At 37.4% G+C, this 21,249-nt stretch overlaps 1 pseudogene; it reads left to right on the top strand.

The window, feature by feature from the left end:
• LOC107030314 overlaps positions 1-20,956 on the top strand; it is a 32,051-nt pseudogene extending 11,095 nt beyond the window's left edge.
• The last annotated feature ends 293 nt before the right edge of the window (positions 20,957-21,249 follow it).

Below are 21,249 nucleotides of genomic sequence, written 5' to 3'. Positions count from 1 at the left end.
TATATATATATATATTTCCTTTGAGTTCATAGGATGAAATAAAAGAGGAATAACTATGCTTCAACACTTAGCCAAACAAACTAAACAGAAAATCCAAAAATCGGATGGCAATACTCTAAACAGATGATAGAACATGGTAAAAATAGACGAGTAGGCAGAAAATGAGACTTAACATAGACTTAACGGATGATCACTAAATGTGATAAAGGGAAAGACAAAGGGAGATATGAATGAATGAAAAAAGCACAAAACCAACTAGTTCTAAACTAGCCTGTTACCACGCTAAACCAACATAAATACCATCACGAGAAGATTTCACACCATATATATTGTCTCATTTGGTAATAATAAGACGAAATCAAACAAGAGAAAATTTGTCATAACTAAACAAACAGAAGACGAGAATAATCACAGCGAATTGAACCCATGAAACAAAGAGACCACAACATTGAGCATGAATCCAAAAAACTTTAACTCTTGCACCCAACTCGATGAACGACTAAAAATATATATTATATCAAAAATTATAAACTAAGGAGCAAAAAGCAGTCAGCAAACACTAAACAAAAAAAACAAAGCTTTTCAAACACGGAAGTATCATTTCGAGACAAGAGAGGATGCAAAAAACAAATGTTATAAAGAAGACGACCCTACCTTTTCCGGGCAGCGAAATGAGACAGCACGAGCAGAAAAAGGACTTTCACGATGCCAATACTCGAATACGAATAATAATCAAGGTATTGAGGAAGAGAAATGAACCCAACACCAAAACTAAGTCCCTCCTTTATTTCGAACGTGTCTAGTATGTATATTTTTTAATTTGTTCTTGTTTAAGTATGTTATAGGTATTCTTGCTCAAAGAAAAATTCAAAACTTTCCCAACCAAAGTCTTCCAACAATTTTTTCAACAAATAATGTCTCTCACAAGTAAGTCTTCCAACAAGTTTTTCAACAAATAAAGTCTCTCACAAGTTTCTCCAAAATTCCTCTCTCAGNCCCCCCTCTCAATGAATAAAATAAAAATGAGTTTATATAGCCAAGAATTAGGGCAACAAACTCTTTTTCGAGGAGAAAAAGGTGAAAGTTTTGGATAAGAACAAAGACCCAATCCCTAATTCAAAATTCAAAAAACCTTTCACCAAATTAGGGCGACCAACTTTTCTGAAGCTTTCAACTCATTCCCAAAGAAGAAAGGGGAGCGAACGATCTAGATCGATCAATTCGTCCTTGGCGCCGATGTGGCCTCATCTCACGCAGGTAGGACAATTCGCGTGTTGCTTCTGCGCTGCTGGAATCGTACTGTTGTTGATGGAGTTCCTTCTTTCTATGAACGTTTTAGATGCTGCTATGTTGATGATGTTTGGGTTCTCTTTGGGGGTAAGAAATTGGGCCGGGTCGCGATTTTGGTTCGCTGGCCGACAAAAAGAAACAGGCATGGTTTTTTTTGGTGAATTGTTATTGAAAAAGAAATTTGGGTCGGGTTGAGGGAATAATGGGCTGGGTAAGGTTAGGGGATTTGGGCTGGCGAGTAAAAATTAACGGAATTCCATGTTGTAAGATATTAATTACATTATATCCCAACTAATTTACATTTTACAAAAATCCCGTAAAAAGGTAGGCGTTTGATACATAGCTACGAAATTGATACAGTATAATTGATACAAGGTAAAAAAATTATTTTTTAGCGTAAAAAGGAAAATAATCTATAATAAAATTTTGTTAATTTAATTAGCTTAATTTAAGCGTCACTGAAACTAAACAATCCCTATCTTCATAGGTAATCTACTTAGACCTTTCAAAATTCATAATTCAAAATTATATCTTCTACACTGAATAATAATTTGTTAACATCCATCGATTGAGAAAAATTGAGAAATACAACGAAGTGAAATATGAAAGTTACAAAAGTGACGGAATCATAGTATGACAATCAGTTTCGTTTTTGAATCTCAAAGCATCAATTTCAGACGAGTTGGATATCGATGTATGAAGGAAAAACATTGAAATTCATTACATCGTAGAAGTTAACTCGTCTCCGATCAAAATTATGAACGACATGGGCATTAAACTATATTTAGAAGTGAAAAAAAGAAAGTCGAGATTCGCAATGTACCCATTATGCATTGACACGAGTGAAAAGATTGGCGATGATATACATAATAGGGACGAAACTTGTATGCAGATACAGGAGGTGTTGGCTTTAGTTGAAGATGCATTAAAGAATCTACCACATCACGATTGATCTTGGCACATGAAACAATAACAAGATAAACTGGGCACTCAAAGATAAAGATGAGTTCATTGATATTGCTGAGACAATGCACAAAAGATTACTCTACCAAGTATTATTATCAAGTGTATGTTGATATTGTATTATTGTTTGTATGATATGCTTCTCCCAGTTCATCGAAGATCCTTTCGATTTTGATTCAAAATTATTCAAAATTTTGAGATGCAAAATTCTTCTCCTAGTTCATTGAAGATCTTTCAATTTTGATTCAAAATTATCAAAAAGATTTAGTAGATACATCATAAATATATTTGCTACTTAGCAATTTTACTATTTATGTATATTGTTTAAATTAATAAGTGTTGTATTTATACTAGATACACTAAATAGGTAATTGTTGCCCATAAGATGTTAGATTTGAGATCGATACATTACTGTATGGTAATTGTTATGCAATTGATACATTTAGTATAAATTTGAATATGTATCATATCAAAAAAACTAGTTCATGATACATTATTATTTCATTGTCATTTAAATTGATAAATATTGTATTTATACTCGATACATTAAATAAGTAATTGTTGCTAATAAGACCAGTGGCGTAGCCACATATTAACAAGGGTGTCCAATTGGACAACCTTCGTCGAAAAAAATTTAGCATATATACAAGTAAAATGATATACGAAATAATTAAATAATCTATTTTGGACACCCTTAACAAAAAAAGTTGCTATTTCTGGACACCCTTTAAGAAATTTCATACTCCGCCACTGCATAAGATGTTTGATTTGAGATTGAAACATTATCATGTGGTAGTTGTTATGTAATTGATACATTTAGTATAACTTTGAATTTGCACATCATATCTAAAAAAATTAGTGCATGATACATTACTATTTATGTATCTCATTTAAGTTGATAAATATTGTATTGTTACGGGATACATTAAACATGTAATTGTTGCTCATAAGTTGTTTGCCTTGAGATTGATACTGTTACGCCCTGAGCTACCCCCGAGCGCGGACACGGAACCCAGGACCACAAGTGATCCCAAGATAACCCTGCTGGCATGATCATGAGCATACTAAAGATAATAAACTAATGTGGAAGCTTAATCATAATTTATAATGTAAAGATGAGGAATACCCATATGCTAAAACTGATATATATATATATATATGAAAACTGATGAGTTTAATACAAGGAAGTTACTAACTCAACACTAAGGTGAAACTAACTATATCTGAAATAAGCCTCTAACTGGACTAGAAATATTGGTACAAGCCCCAGCTAAATCTAGCAAAACATGAAACTAAATGACTAAATACTAGAAATAAACCCATGACTATTGTCCTCGGAGAATGAGGACTCACCACTGAATCTGTTGAACTAAAGATCGGAAATCGATCTATGCGTAATCTGGATGCTGAGAACCTGAACCTACATCACGAGAAGATGTAGCGCACGTATACGTAAGTACTTGAAAGATACTGAGCATGTAGGATAGAATAAAGCTGATATAAAACATAACTGAACAAGCACAAAAGAAAGTATAAAAATCTGAACATGATATAGATTATTAATGCTGAGATAAATGAATGCAATGACCAATTATAACATGCTAAAAGTGAATGCTGAATATACTGATAAATGGTCAATGTGAACTGTGGGAGCTACAAATAACCGATAACAAAACCACATGAGCTAAATGTGAAGTCTGATGTATCGCCCCATCGAGAGGACCAAATATACCCTGCCAAAGGTATAAAGACATGCTGGCGTGATCACTAAATCGATTGCCCACAAAGGGGAATTACAACCTACTTGGCTAGTAGATCTAGGAATAATTGGGTACGTTGAACCCTAGTCCAACTCGGTATTATGCTACTCCCATGGATTTATATAGTTAACTGATAATGTCTGAATTTTCTATAAATACTGCATAGCTCAAAACTGAACATGCAAATCAGGAATGCAACAATTAATCTGGTAATTATGCATTTATAACTGAGGCATGTATATCTGAAGTAACTGAAATATCTGACCTTGCATGTCTAATTTATGAACTAAAGAAATACATACCTAGGGTTCTGAAATTCATGCAATAAACTGAATAATAATATGATAATCTTATTTGGAACATATAACCAATAAGTTCATGAAGTTCTTTTGAAGTTCGAGAAACCTAAGATCAAATCATAATATGGGAATCATGAATCTAATTGAAAACTAGGGACCCAATAGGTGAAATGAACCCACTAGTTAAATCCCACATGCCTGGTGATGAAATCCACGAAAAAATACTTAGTTTTCGGGGCTAGAACTGCTGGAACTTATGGTGTTCTTCTACTAGGGTTCTTCAGCTTTTCCTCCTCTCTTGCTTCTAATTTGCTAAGTTTTCATTTAATGATTAGACTTAGATATGTTTTAATTATGTTTCTAGGCATAAACATACTAAAATATGATGATTTAGGGTCAAAATGACGTATATTAGGAATTAAACGGAGTGGGAAAGCTCCAAAAGACCCGTGGGAAAGTTGTTGTCGGACCAACCTACAGCCAGAACAGACGGTCCATAGGTGGATCCACGCCCCGTCGATTGGTCCGTCGGTTGGGGATATTCGACAGCCCTTTACTAAAATGGGCATAAAATTTTTCTCAGAGGTTGGATTTCAGAAAGAATTGTGGCTATGAAAAGATAATTCAATTATCTATCTGTGGGTAGGTCATGAGACACCTAATTCAATTTGTACTAAGAGTTATGACCATTTGAACTTGACCCAACTGCATTTCCCCCGTAACTATATGCTAATTCCCACCAACGGACCATGTTAGTCATCCGTGACTCTTGTCAAAGAGTGGGTGAGGAGAAGGGTTCTCGATCGACGTTCATGGACTACGGACCGTAGTCTGACCTACGGATCGTAAGTCCGTTAGTGTATGGTGTGTTGACAGTCACGTCATTTGCACCTGCAGATTTTTCTGAAAAACTAATTTTTGGTCTGTTTTGTCTACGGGGTGTTACATTATCTCCCCCTTGGGAACATTCATCCTCAAACAAAGACTAAAGTAGCTGAAATAGAGGGAGAGAGCTACAAACCCTACTACTAAACACTAAGAACTGAGTTTATGACTGAATTGAGTTTTGAGAACATGCAAATACGCTGAAAATGCAAGTACAAACTGAGGGAACATGATTCTAAGACAGAATTTACGCATGAATGACTGGAAAACATAAGAAGAACTATTACCTCAAGTTGGAGTTGAATCAGAAGGAAACAGGTGAGGATACTTGGCCTTCGTGGCTGCTTCTACTTCCCAACTAGATCCCTCTACGAACTGACTCCTATACATAACCTTGAATTGAAGCGACTTCTTTGTTTCTCAACCTTCTGACGTGACGGTCAAGAATCTCAACTGGTACATCCTCATAAGAAATACTATCTTTCACCGCCATACTCTCCAATGTCACTATAGAGGCTGGATCACCCACACACTTCTTCAAGAGTGAGATATGGAAGACTGGATGCACTGCTGCTAATTCTGTTGGCAACTCTAACTCATATGCCACCTTGCCAACCCTTTTCAAGATCTTATAAGGGCCTACATATCTATGAGTGATCTTCCCTTTCTTTCCAAATATCATCACCCCTTTCATAGGTGAGACTTTTAGAAAAACCCAATCATCAACTTGGAACTCTAGTTCCCTTCTCCTTACATCTTCATAAGATTTCTGACTTTGGGTTGTCTTATGTCTATATCTAATGAGTTGCACTTTCTCCATAGCATAAAGGACTGAAACTCTCCCTATCAAAGCTGCTTCACCTAATTCAAACCAACCAACAGGATATCTACATCTACGCCCATATAAAGCCTCATAAGGGGTCCTCTGAATGCTGGAATGGTAGCTATTGTTGTAGGAGAACTCAATAAGGGGAAGGTGATCATCCCAACTACCTTTGAAATCGATAACACAAGCTCTCAACATATCCTCTAGGGTTTGAATGGTACACTCTACCTGCCCATCCGTTTTTGGATAAAATGTTGTACTAAAGTTAACTTGAGTACCAAGACCTTTTTGTAATGACTTCTAGAAATGAGAGGTAATCTGAGGACCTCTATCTGAGATAATAGACAACGGAACCCCATCCAACCACACAATTTCATTGATATAAAGCTTTGTATAGTCTTTTGCTGAATCCGTAGTCTTGACCGATAAAAAGCAAGTAGACTTAGTCATCCTATCAACTATCACCCAAATTGAGTCATGCCGTCTGCGAGTACGAGGTAACCCTGTAATGAAATACATATTGATCACATCCCACTTCCAACTAGGAATATCGATCTCTTGAGTCATACCTCCTGGTTTTTGATGTTCTACCTTTACTTGATGGCAATAGGGGCACTTACTCACAAAATTTGCTATATCCCTCTTCATGCCATTCCACTAATAGATTTCCCACAGATTGCGGTACATCTTAATGGAACCTGCATGAATAGAATACCTAGAGTTATGGGCTTCTGCAAGAATATGTTGTCTCAACTCGCCCAGATCAGGAACACACAATCTACCCTTGTAGCGAAGTACACCATCTCCCCCCTTGGGAGAAAACCTCCATTATCATACTGTGGACTTCACCCTTAAGTTCAAGCAAGATTGGATCACTTTCTTGCTTTTCCTTAACCTTCACTACCAAAGATGATTCTTCCCCATTCTGAACTGTTACACCATTGTCTGATATGCTCATAAGGTGAACTCCTAAGCGAGCAAGCCTGTGAACATCCTTCACTAGCTCTTTCCTTTCTTCCTCAAGATGGGCTAAACTACTAATAGATAATCTACTAAGGCCATCTGCTACTACATTTGCCTTACCAGGGTGATAATGCACACTCATATCAAAATCCTTAAGGAATTCAAGCCATCTCCTCTGGAGAAGATTTAACTCTTTATGGGTGAACACATACTGAAGGCTCTTATGGTCAGTGAACACATCTACGTGAACACCATACAGGTAGTGTCTCCAGATCTCGAGTGCAAACACCATTGCTGCAAGCTGGAGGTCATGAGTTGGATTGTTCTTCTCATGAACCTTAAGTTGTCTAGAGGCATAAGCTATCACCTTACCTGGATGCATCAATACACAACCTAGGACAACTCTGGATGCATCACAATAGATCACATAACCATCTAAACCCTCTGGTAGAGTCAATACATGAGATGTAGTGAATCTTGTTTTCAATTCTGCAAAGCTTTTCTCACAATGATCTGACCATTGAAACTTGACCATCTTCTAAGTTAACCTAGTCAATGGTGAGGCTATATAGGAGAATCATTTCACGAACCTTCTATAATACCCCACTAGACCTAAGAAACTTCTGATATTTGCAGCAGAGGTAGGTCTGGGCCATTGTTTCACTGCTTCTATCTTCTGTGAATCCACTCGGATCCATTCGCTAGATACAATGTGACAAAGGAAAGCAACGGATTGCAACCAGAACTCATATTTGCTGAACTTAGCGAATAATTGGCGATCCATAAGAGTCTAAAAAACAATTCTCAAATGACTCGCATGTTCTTCCTCATTCCTAGAGTAAATGAGGGTATCATTAATGAAGACGATAAAGAACAAGTTCAAGTATTGTTTGAACACTCTATTCATCAAATGCATGAAAGTTTCACGAGCATTGGTTAATCCAAATGACATAACTAAAAATCCATAATGACCATACCGAGTTCTGAAGGCTGTTTTCGAAATGTCACTATCTCTGACTTTGAGCTGATGATAACCCAATCTGAGGTCTATCTTTGAGAAATGGCTAGCACCCTGAAGTTGGTCAAACAATCTATCGATCCTAGGGATGGGATACTTATTCTTGATTGTGGCCTTATTCAACTATCTATAGTCAATGCACATTTTTAGAGAACCATATTTCTTCCTTACGAACAACACTGGTATACCCCGTGGTGAAATACTAACTCTGGTGAAACCCTTATCTAGAAGGTCTTTCAACAGCTCTTTCAATTCCTTAAGATCTGCTGGAGCCATTATGTAAGGAATAATAGAAATAGGCTAGGTATCTGGAAGGAGATCAATTCCAAAGTCTATTTCCCTTTCGAGAGGGAGCCCGGGAAGATCTTCTGGAAATTCACAGATTACTGGAACTGACTAAAGATCTAGGGTTTCAAGGATAGAATCCTTAACCCGAACTAGATGATAGAGATAACCCTTAGATATTATCTTTCTGGCCTTAAGGTAAGAAATAAATCGACCCATAGGTGCTAAGCTAGTACCCTTTCATTCTAAGATTTGTTCGTCTGGAAATTGAAAACTAACAATCCTAGTTCTACAATCGACTGATGCATAACATGAGTGTAATCAATCCATGCCTAGAATGACATCGAAGTCTACCATTTCTAACTCTACTAGATCTGCTGAAGTGACTTTCTTAGAGACTGTGACAGGGCAATTTTTGTATACCCATCTAGCGATAACTGGATCACCGACTGGAGTAGAGACTGAGAAAGGTTCTGAGAGAGTTTGTATACTGACACTGAATTGGACTGCTATACTGAGTTACAAAAGACAAAGTGATGTTTGTTGTCTTTCCACTTAGTGAACCATATGTGAGTCACATCCTTGAGTTGGTAGTATTCAAATCTCACGTATAACTACCAGTTACTTACATCACACCAAATATTTTCTTGACCTCATCAATGATCTTTGGTGGGTCCTTACCAACTTGCGACCCTAAAAACTTAGGAGGATTCATCTTAATAAAGTCCCAAACTCTCGCTGCCACTAATCGGTCATTTCTATTAGTAGGACTGGAACCTGCTTATTGTTCTTATTGGTCATACTCTGAGACAAAAGCTGCATTGGCGTTCTAAAACTCTACATCTAAACTTCCTTATCTGGTACAAGAGGAATTCTGAGCATTGTGTGCATTTGCATTCCATGCCTAAGATCTACGAGAAGGCATGATCTTAAGCGCTCAACGTTGAGTTAGAATGCAATCAGCACATATCTTACACACTATAACAGTAACAAGAAAGTGAAGTTTTTCCTAAAAAACACTTTGTAGCCTCCCTCTCATTAGATGTAGTGCACTTCAGACCCATGAAAAGGACTCTACTTAGTGCGGCTTTTCAAACATCCTAGGACACTTAAACCTAGTGCCCTGGTATCAAGTATTGTCATGCCCCGAACTACCCCCGATACGAGGACACAGAACCTCGGACCACAAGTGATCCCACGCTTACCCTGCCGGCATGATAATGGGCATGCTAAAGATAATAAACTGATGTGGAAGCTAAATCATAATTTATAATGAAAAGATGGGGAATACTCATATGCTAAAACTGATATATGTGAAAACGAATTAGTTTAATTCAATGAAGTTACTAACTCAACACTAAGTTGAAACTAACTATGCCTAAAATAAGCCTCTAACTGGATTAGAAATACTGTGACAAGCCCCAGCTAAATTTGCAAAAACCTGTAACTAAATGACTAAATACTGAAAAGAAACTCATGACTATTGTCCTCACAGAATGAGGACTCACCACTGAATCTGCTGAACTAAAGATCGAAAATCGATCTATGCGTGATCTGAATGCTGAGAACCTGAACCTACATCACGAGAAGATGTAGCGCACGTATGCGTTAGTACTTGAAAGGTACTGAGCATGTAGGATAGAATAATGTTGAAATAAAACATAACTTAACAATCACAAAAGCAAGTATAAAAATATGAACATGATATTGATTATGAATGCCGAGAAAAATGAATGTAATGACCAATTTATAACATGTTGAAACTTAATGTTGAGTATACTGATAAATGGTCAATGCAAGAGAGTCTAACTGAACTGTAGGAGCTACTAATAACCAATAATAAAATCACATGAGCCAAATGTGTAGTCTGATGTATACGCCCCATTGAGAAGACCCAATATACTCTCCCAAAGGGATAAAGGCATGCTAGCGTGATCACTAAACTGATTGCCCATAGAGGGGACTTACAACCTACTTGGCTAGTAGTTCTGGGACTAATTGGGTATACGGAACCCTAGTCCAACTCGGTATTATGCTAATCCCATTTATTTATATCGTTGACTGATAATGTCTGAATTATCTATAAATACTGTATAGATCAAATTGAACATCCAAACTAAGAATGCAACAATTAATCTGTTAATTATGAATTTATAACTGAGGCATGTATATCTGAAGTAACTGAATATCTGACATAGCATGTGTAATTAAAGAACTAATGAAATACATAGCTAGAGTTCTGAAATTCATGCAATAAACTGAATAATAATATGATAATCTGATTCGGAACATATAACCAATAAGTTCATGAAGTTCGGTTGAAGTTCGAGAAACCTAAGGTCTAATCATAATATGGGAAACAAGAATCTGACTGAAAACTAGGGACCCAATGGGTAAAATGAACCCACTAGTGATATCCCACATACCTGGTGATGAAATCCTCGAAAAAATACTTAGTTTTCGGGGCTGGGACTTGTGGCGATCTTGTACTAGGTTTGTTGAGCTTTTCCTGCACAACCGTCGATGGGATCAGAAACTACCAAAAATTTCAGCCTAGAAAAATTGGTTAAGTCTTGGACGACGGACGGACTTGCGGTCTGTAGGTCAAACGACGGTCCGTAGTCTGTGACAGTCGATCAAGACTCCCTCAACCACTCTCTGACAAGAGCTATGGATGACCAGCATGGTTCGTAGGTGGACCTACGGTACATAGGTTTGACCGTTGGTGGAAAATTTGCAGCCAGTTAAGAGAAAATGCAGTTGGGTCAACCTAAAATGATCATACATCCTAGTACAAAATGAATTAGGTCTCCCATTACGTACCCACAGATAGATAATTGAATTATCTTTCCATAGCCACCAACCTTGCTAAAATCAGACCTCTGAGTAAAACGTTATGCCCATTTTAGTAAAGTCCTGTCGAACAGACTCTCACGATGGACCCAACGACGAGGCGTCGGGCGCACGACGGACCGTCAGTCCTGGCCGTCGTGAGGCCCGACAGCAACCTTCCCAGGGGGCTTTTTGAGCTTTCCCACACCGTTTAAACCCTATGTTATGTCATTTTGATCATAAATCATCAGATTTTAGTTAGTTTAAGCCTAGAAACATAATAAAAATATATCCAAGTCAAATCATTAAATCAAAACTTAGAAAATTAGAAGCAAGAGAGGAGAAAAGAGCTCAAGAGGCCTAGTTCAAGAACGCCACAAGCTCAAGCAGTTCCAAACCCAAAACATAAGTATTTTTCCGTGGATTTCATCACCAGGTATGTGGGATTTCACTAGTGGGTTCCTTTCACCCATTGGGTCCCTAGTTTTCAGTCAGATTCTTGAATCTGTTATCATGATTAAACCTAGGGTTTCTAGAACATTGTTAGAACTTCATGAATTTAATAAATATATGTTCCAAATCATATTATCATGTTATTACTCAGATTATCGCATGAATTTCAGAACCCTAGCTTTGTATTTCTTTAGTTCTTGAACTACACATGCTAGGTCATATATTTCAGACACTTCAGATATTACATGCCTCAGTTATAATTGCATTATTACCAGATTAATTGTTGCATTCTCAGTTTGCATGTTCACTTTCGAGCTATCAATATTTACAGAAATTCAGATATAATTAGTTAATTTACAGAATTCATTGGAGGTAGCATAATACCTAGTTGGACTAGGGTTTAGCGTACCCAATAGTCATAGAACTACTAGCCATGTAGGTTGTAAGTCCCCTTTGTGGGCAATAAGTTTAGTGATCACGCCAGCATGCTTTTATACCTTTGGCAGGGTATATTGGGTCCTCTAGATGAGGCGTATACATCGGACTCCACATTTAGCTCATGTGGTTTTATTATTGGTTATTAGTAGCTCCCACAGTTCAGTAAGACTCTCTGCATTGACCATTTATTAGTATATTCAGTATTTAGTTTCAGCATGTTATAAATTGGTCATTGCATCCAGTTAGCTCAGAAATCAGCAAATCACATTCAGATTATCATACTTGTTTTTGTGCTTATTCAGTTATGTGTTATTCAGCTTTACTCTATCCTATATGCTCAGTACCTTTCAAATACTGACGCATACGTGCGCTACATCTTCTCGTGATGTAGGTTCAGGTTCTCAGCATCCAGATCACGCAAATATTGATTTCCCGATCTCCAGTTCAGCAGATTCAGTGGTGAGTCCTTATTCTCCGAGGACAACAGTCATAAGTTTCATTTCAGTCTTTAGTCATTTAGTTTCAGTTTTTGCTAGATTTAGCTGGGCTTGTCCCAGTATTTCTTGTCTAGTTTGAGGCTATTTTCAGATATAGTTAGATTTAACATAATATTGAGTTAATATTTATTTTATATTAAACTCATTGTTTTCAAATATCTCAGTTATAGAATATGGGTATTCCCCATCTCTTTATTTTAAGTATGATTTAGCTTCTGCAATAATTTATTATCTTTAGTATGCTCATTATCATGCTAGAAGGGTTAGCTTGGGATCACTTGTGGTCCTAGGTTCGTTTTCCGCGTCTAGGGGGTAGCGCGGGGCGTGACAGAACTTGGTATCAGAGCACTAGGTTCAAGAGTCCTAAGATGTCTGAAAAATCCGCACTAAGTAGAGTCCTTTTCATGGGTGTTAAGTGCACCACATCTAATGAGAGGGAGTCTATGAAGTGTTTTAGGAAAAACTTCACCTTCTTGTTACTCTTATCGTGCATAAGGTATGATCAAATTCCATTCTAACTCGACGTTGAGCGCTCAAGATCATGCCTTCTCGTAGAGCTTAGGCATGGAATGCTAATGCACGTAATGCTAACACAGTTCCTCAAGTACCAGATAAGGAATTTAAAATGCAGAATTTGAGAAAGCCAATTCAGCTTTTGGTCAAGAGTATGACCAACCAGAATAATCAGTAGGTTTGAGTTCCTACTAATAGAAATGATCGATTAGTGGCAACCAGAGTTTGTGATTTTGTTAGGATGAATCTACCTAAGTTTTCAGGGTCAAAAGTTGGTAAGGACCCACAGAAGTTCATTGACGAGGTCAAGAAAATATTTGATGTGATGTCAATAACTGGTAGTTATATGAGAGATTGGCATCCTACCAATTCAAGGATGTGACTCACATATGGTTCACTCATACAACGGACATGACTTTGTCTTTTGTAACTCAGTGTAGCAGTCCGATTTAGCGTTAGTCCAGAAACTCTCTTAGAACCTTTCTCAGTCTCTACTCAGTCGGTGACCAAGTTATAGCTAAACAGGTATACAGAAATTGCCTTGTCACAGTCTCTAAGAAAGTCACCTCAGCAGATCTAGTAGAGTTAGAAATGGTAGACTTCGATGTTATTCTAGGCATAGATTGGTGACACTCATGTTATTCCTCAGTCGATTGTATAACTAGGATTGTTCGTTTTCAGTTTCCAGACGAACCAATCTTAGAATGGAAAGGTAGTAGCTTAGCACCTATGGGTTGATTTATTTCTTACCTTAAGGCCAAAAAGATGACATCTAATGGTTATCTCTATCATCTAGTTTGGGTAAAGGTTTTCTAGCCTTGAAACCCCAACTCTTGAGTCAGTTCCAGTATTCTGTGAATTTCCAGGAGTATTTCTAAAAGATCTTCCTGGGGTTCCTCCCAAAAGAGAAATCGAGTTTGGAATTGATCTCCTTCAAGATACCCAGCCTATTTCTATTCCTACTTACAGAATGGCTCCAACAGAGCTTAAGGAATTGAAAGAGCAGTTGAAAGACATTCTAGATAAGGGTTTCATCAGACCTAGTATTTCACCATGGGGTGGACCAATATTGTTCGTATAGAAGAAAGATGGTTCTCTCAGAATGTGAATTGACTATAGATAGCTGAACAAGGTCACAATCAAGAATAAGTATCCCATCCTCAGGATGGATGACTTGTTTGACTAACTTCAGGGTGCTAGTCATTTCTCAAAGATACACCTCAGATCGGGTTATCATTAGCTTAGAGTCAGAGATAGTGACATTTCCAAAACAGACTTTAGAACTTGGTATGGTCATTATGAATTTGTAGTTATGTCGTTTGGACTAACCAATGCTCCTGCAGCTTTCATGGATTTGATGAACAAAGTGTTCAACAGTACTTAGACTTGTTCGCTATCGTCTTCATTGATGATATCCTCATTTACTCTAGGAGTGAGTAAGAACATGCAAGTCATTTGAGAATTGTTCAGCACACTCTCAAAGATTGCTAGTTATTCTCTAAGTTTAGTAAATATGAGTTTTGGTTGCAATCCGTTTCTTTCCTTGGTCACATTGTATCTAGCAAAGGGATCCGCGTAGATTCACAAAAGATAGAAGCAGTGAAAAAATGGCCCAGACCTACCTCTGCTACAGATATCAGAAGTTTCTTAGGTCTAGCAGGTTATTACAGAAGGTTAGTGGAAGGATTTTCATCCATAGCCTCACCATTGACTAGGTTGACTCAGAAGATGGTCAAGTTCCAATGGTGAGATGATTGTGACAAAAGCTTCACAGAATTGAAAACTAGATTGACTACAACTCCTATCTTGAAACTACCAGAGGGTCCAGATGGTTATGTGATCTATTGCGATGCATCCAGAGTTGGCCTTGGTTGTGTGTTGATGCAAAGAGATAAGGTTATATCTTATGCCATTAGAAAGCTTAAGGTGCATGAGAGGAACTATCTAACTCATGACCTCGAGCTTGCAGCAGTGGTGTTTGCACTCAAGATATGGAGACACTACTTGTATGGTGTTCATGTAGATGTGTTCACCGATCATAAGAGCCTTCAGTATGTGTTCACCCAGAAAGAGTTGAATCTTCATCAGAGTAGATGGCTTGAGTTCCATAAGGATTATGATGTGAGTGTTCATTATCATCCTGGAAAGGCGAATGTAGTGGCCGATGCTCTTAGTAGATTATCTATCGGTAGTGTATCCCATGTTAATGAAAAAAGAAAGGAGCTAGTGAAGGATGTTCACAGGATTGCTCGCTTGGGAGTTCGCCTTATGAGCATATCAGACAGCGGTGTAACAGTTCAGAATGGGTCAGAATCGTCTTTGGTAGTGGAGGTTAAGGAAAAGCAAGAGATTGATCCAATCTTGCTTGAACTAAAGAGTGCAGTCAATAATCAGAGAGTGGAGGTTTGTCCCAAGGGGGAGATGGTGTACTTCGCTACCAAGGTAGATTCTGTGTTCCTGATGTGGGAGTGTTGAGGCAGAATATTCTTGCAGAAGCTCATAACTCCAGGTATTCTATTCATCCAGGTGCCACTAAGATGTACCGTGAACTGCGGGAAGTCTATTGGTGGAATGGCATGAAGAGGGATATAGCAGACTTTGTGAGTAAGTACCCCAATTGCCAGCAAGTCTATGTAGAACATCAAAAACCAGGAGGTATGACTCAAGAGATTGATATTCCTACTTGGAAGTGGGATGTGATCAATATGGATTTCATCACAGGGTTACCTCGTACTCGCAGATAGCATGACTCAATTTGGGTGATAGTTGATAGGATGACTAAGTCTTCTCGTTTTTTGGCGGACAAGACTACATATTTGGCAGAGGACTATGCCAAGTTTTACCTTACTGAAATTGTGAGGTTGCATGGGGTTCCTTTGTCTATCATCTCAGATAGAGGTCATCAGTTTACCTCTCATTTCTGGAAGTCATTTAAAAAAGGTCTTGGTACTCAAGTTAACCTTAGTACAACATTTCATCCACATACGGATGGGCAGGCAGAGCGTACCATTTAGACCTTAGAGGATATGTTGAGATCTTGTGTGATCGATTTCAATCACCTTTCTCTTATTGAGTTTGCCTACAATAATAGCTACCATTCCAACATTCAGATTGCCCCTTATGAGGCTTTATATGGGCGTAGATGTAGATCTCCTGTTGGTTGGTTTGAAGTAGGTGAAACAGCTTTGATAGGGCCAGATTCATTCCTTTATGCTATGGAGAAAGTGCAACTCATTAGAGATAGACTTAAGATAGCCAAAAGTCGGCAGAAAATCTTATGCAGATGTAAGGAGAAGGGAACTAGAGTTCCAAGTTGATGATTGGGTTTTTCTGAAAGTTTCACCTATGAAAGGGGTGATGAGATTTGAAAAGAAAGGGAAGCTCAGTCCTAGATATGTAGGCCCTTACAAGATCTTGAAAAGGATTTGCAAGGTGGCATATGAGTTAGAGTTGCCAGCAAAATTAACAGCATTGCATCCGGTCTTCCACATCTCACTCTTGAAGAAGTGCATGGGTGACCCAGCCTCTATAGTGCCATTAGTGAGTGTGGCGGTGAAAGATAGTCTTTCTTATGCGGATGTACCAGTTGATATTCTTGACCGCCAGGTTAGAAGGTTGAGAAACAAAGAAGTCGCTTTAGTCAAGGTTTTGTGGAGGAGTCAGTCCGTAGAGGGAGCTACTTGGGAAGCAGAAGCAGCCATGAAAGCCAAGTATCCTTACTTTTTTCCTTCCGATTCCTCTCCAGCTTGAGGTAATAGTTCCTCTTCAGTTTTACAGTCATTAATGTGTAAATTCAGTTTTAAAATCGTGCTCCCTCAGTTTGTACTTTCATTTTTAGCGTAATTGCATGCACTTAGAACTCAATTTAGTCAGAACTCAGTTCTCAGTGTTTAGTAGTGGGGTTTGCATCTCTCTCCCTCTATTTCAGCTAGTTTAGTCTTTATTCGAGGACGAATGTTCCCAAGGGGGAGATAATGTAACATCCCGTAGCCAAAACAAACCAAAAATTAGTTTTTCAGAAAAATCTGCAGGTGCTACCAATGGTGGAATCGACAGACCGTATCCTGATCCACGGTCAGTCCTGCACAACCATCGATGGAGTCATAAACTCCCAAAAATTTCAGCCTAGAAAAATTGGTTAAGTCTTGGATGACGGATGGACTTATGGTCCGTAGGTCAAATGACGGTCCGTAGTCCGTGAACGTCGATCAAGACTCCCTTCAACCACTCTCTGACAAGAGCTATGGATGACCAACATGGTTCGTCGGTGGACCTACGGTCCGTAGGTTTAAAATTTGCAGCCAGCTAAGGGGAAATACAGTTGGATAAACTTAAAATGACTATAACTCTTAGCACAAAATGAATTAGGACTCCCATGACCTACCCACAGATAGAGAATTGAATTATATTTTCATAGCTACCGACCTTGCTAAAATCATACCTCTGAGTTAAAAGTTATGCCCATTTTAGTAGAGGACTGTCGAAAAGGCCCTCGCGACTGACCAAACGACGGGGTGTCGGGCGCACGACGGACCGTCAGTCATAGCCGTCGTGAGGCCCATGAGCAACCTTCCCAGGGGTCTTTTTGACCTTTCCCACTCCGTTTAAACCCTATGTTAGGTCATTTTGACCCTAAATCATCAGATTTTAGTCAGTTTAAGCCTAGAAACATAGTTAAACATATCCAAGTCAAATCATTAAATCAAAACTTAGAAAATTTGAGGCAAGAGAGGAGAAAAAAGCTCAAGAACGCTAGTTCAAGAACGCCACATGCTCCAGAAGTTCTAGCACCAAAACTTAAGTATTTTTCCGTGGATTTCATCACCAGGTATGTGGGATTTCACTAGTGGGTTCCTTTCACCCATTGGGTCCCTAGTTTCAGTCAGATTCTTGATACTGTTATCATGATTAAACCTAGGGTTTCTAGAACATTGTTAGAACTTCATGAATTTAATAAATATATGTTCCAAATCATATTATCATGTTATTACTCAGATTATCGCATGAATTTCAGAACCCTAGCTTTGTATTTCTTTAGTTCTTGAATTACACATGTTAGGTCATATATTTCAGACACTTCAGATATACATGTCTCAGTTATAATTGCATAATTACCAGATTAATTGTTGCATTCTCAGATTGCATTTTAAGTTTCGAGTTATCCAGTATTTACTAAAATTCTGATATAATCAGTTAAGTTACATAATTCATTGGGAGTAGCATAATACCGAGTTGGACTAGGTTTTAGCATACCCAATAGTCCTAGAACTACTATCCATGTAGGTTGTAAGTTCCCTCTGTGGGCAATCAGTTAAGGGATCACGCCAGCATATCTTTATACCTTTGGCAGGGTATATTGGGTCCTCTCGATGGGGCGTATACATCGGACTCCACATTTAACTCATGTGGTTTTATTATCGGTTATTAGTAGCTCCCACAGTTTAGTCGGACTCTCTGCATTGACCATTTATCAATATATTCAGTATTCAGTTTCAGCATGATATAAATTGGTCATTGCATCCAGTTAGCTCAGAAATCAGCACATCACATTCAGAATATTATACTTGTTTTTGTGCTTGTTTAGTTATGTTTTATTTCAGCTTTACTCTATCCTACATGCTCAGTACCTTTCAAGCAATGACGCATACGTGCGCTACATCTTCTCGTGATGTAGGTTCAGGTTCTCAGCATCCAGATCACGCATAGATCGATTTTCGATCTCCAGTCCAGCAGATTCAGTGGTGAGTCCTCATTCTCCGAGGATAACAGTCATGAGTTTCATTTCAGTTTTTAGTCATTTAGTTTCAGTTTTTGCTAGATTTAGCTGGGGCTTGTCCCTATATTTCAATTCAAGTTTAGAGACTATTTTCAGACATAATTAGATTCATCTTAGTATCTAGTTCATATTTCTTTTGTACTAAACTCATTGTTTTAAAATATCTCAGTTATAGAATATGGGTTTTCCTCATCTTTTCATTTTAAGTATGATTTAGCTTCTGCAAGAGTTTATTATATTTAGTATGCTCATGATCATGCCAGCGGGGTTAGCTTGGGATCACTTGTGGTCCTAGGTTCTGTGTCCGCATTTCGGGGGTAGCTCGAGGAGTGACATGTGGCGTACTAACCCCATTACTTTATATTACTACAACTGTAGGTTCCGGCCATTGAAGTTTAAGGAGGTCGATTTGAAGAAGCTTGGAACTTTTTCTCCATGTACTGGTAGGTCCTCATGTCCGGGACGCTACCATATGTTTTTTCCAGCTTATGAAGACTTTAGTAGATATTAGGAATATCCTACTTCAATCATGTTTCATGAGATAGTTTTTTATTAAGGCCTATATGGCATATTGACTATGTATTTCAAAAATCCTGATTTGTACGCTTTAGATGGTTTTATATATGTGAGACAATTTCTTAGAATATCGTGTGGTTTATAAATAAGTATGAAGTCTAAGTATACTTCAAGTAGAATGTAGAAGTTTTAATTTTTCCACAATTTTTATTGATCACATGTTATGACGAATGTTAAGGGCTTGTATGAGTCCTTTGTGAGGAAGACAACGCTGGTCTGATCTGGGGTATGCGCTCTGGGTGTGACACTACCCTCTCTCTAGACCTCAGATTCTGCGATTACAGATGATATGTTATTGTTATAGTATATTTTCGGTGAAATATTGTTATAAGAAATGATTGTTATAATAATAATGATAATAATAATAAATAGGTATGATTGTATATATCTTTGCATTGGATATTCAATTTTTAGTGAAATTAGCCAATCATCTGGAAAAATAAAATAAAATTACACTTTTAATCCCTATATAACTGTTAAACAAAGGACCCCTAAAAATACTCAAAATTTGACTTTTTCAATCCTTGAATATGTTTTTATGTGAAAATCTCAAATATTTCAATAAAAATCATAACTTTTAAATAAAAAATAGAATGAATTCAACGTTAAGAATTTTTTAAACCATTATGTTGAAGTCTTGGATTTGATTGATTTGCAAATATTGTGTTCCCATTTTATATTATCTACATGTTTGCTAGCCTTAGCATTAATTGTACATATTATTATAAACAATTCTCATCTCACGAACTAAGTTTTAACAATTATTTTATGATATTATTTATCGTTTGATTTTTTATAAGTAGCATATTTTGACTGGTGGGAATAATGTGATTGAGTTAGCTCGAGTACTAACAGGAACTCTTCCAGAAAACAGTATTACAATCGTTCAGGTATTTTTCATATTTATTATTTTATAGTTTTCTATTTTATGCTTAAATTATTCGGTATGATTGGATTCTTCTTTTTTTCATCTCTAGAAACACCATTGTTTCTAACTTGTATCTTTTCATCCTTAATCTTTGATTATTGAATCAATAGACATTTTCTATGGTCCAGTTTCACTTTTGAATGTGAGTAAATTAACAATAAAAACACACAGAAAAACAAAGACTATTTTTTGTCAAATTTAATTTATAAACACTGATAATTTGAAAATCTTCTTCACATTATCTCTTTTAGTACTTCCACTAACATTTTTTTAATTGTTGTAATATATATCTAGCCTTGTATGTAAAAGGAAATGCTAGTGCTCCAAGAGACAAGCATTGATAGTATGGGAGCATTTTTAGTCTATGCACCCATAGAGCTACCAAGGGTTACTTCAATTGTCAATGGAGGTGATGCAACAAAAGTTTCCGTGTTGCCCTTAGGTATCATCATAAGTCTTGATGGCCTCCTGTCCTTGGAACAAATGGAGGTAGTGGCTTCTGTTCATTACCTTTTGAGAAACATAATTTTAAAAATCAAAGCAACATTGGGTTGCTCTGATTTTTTATTGTTTAATGTCATGTTGTTTGTTTTGAAGATCTGGAAACTTAGACAATTGATGGTTTCGAAAGATGATGCATTCCCTTCTTTGTGACTTTTGAAAATCTCAAGATTGTGATATATGTGTTGTTGACCATTATCCCATTAGTGGTATTATGGGTAAGTAACCACTTTCCCATTAGTTGGATAATGGGTAGTTAACTACCTTTCAATTAATGGGATAATGGGTAGTTAACTACCTTCCCATTAGTCGGATAATGGGTCGATAAAGTGGGATAATGGACCCATGCAATACGGATCATATCAACGTCAACAAAAATGTCAAAATTCTCTCACTTGGTCCATGTATTCTAATCCCATTAATGAAATATCTCTTGCAGTGAGTCG

The sequence above is a fragment of the Solanum pennellii genome, chromosome 9 (assembly GCF_001406875.1).
Source record: "Solanum pennellii chromosome 9, SPENNV200".
NCBI classification, from domain to species: Eukaryota; Viridiplantae; Streptophyta; class Magnoliopsida; order Solanales; family Solanaceae; genus Solanum; species Solanum pennellii.
This window is presented reverse-complemented; position numbering and strand designations above follow the sequence as displayed.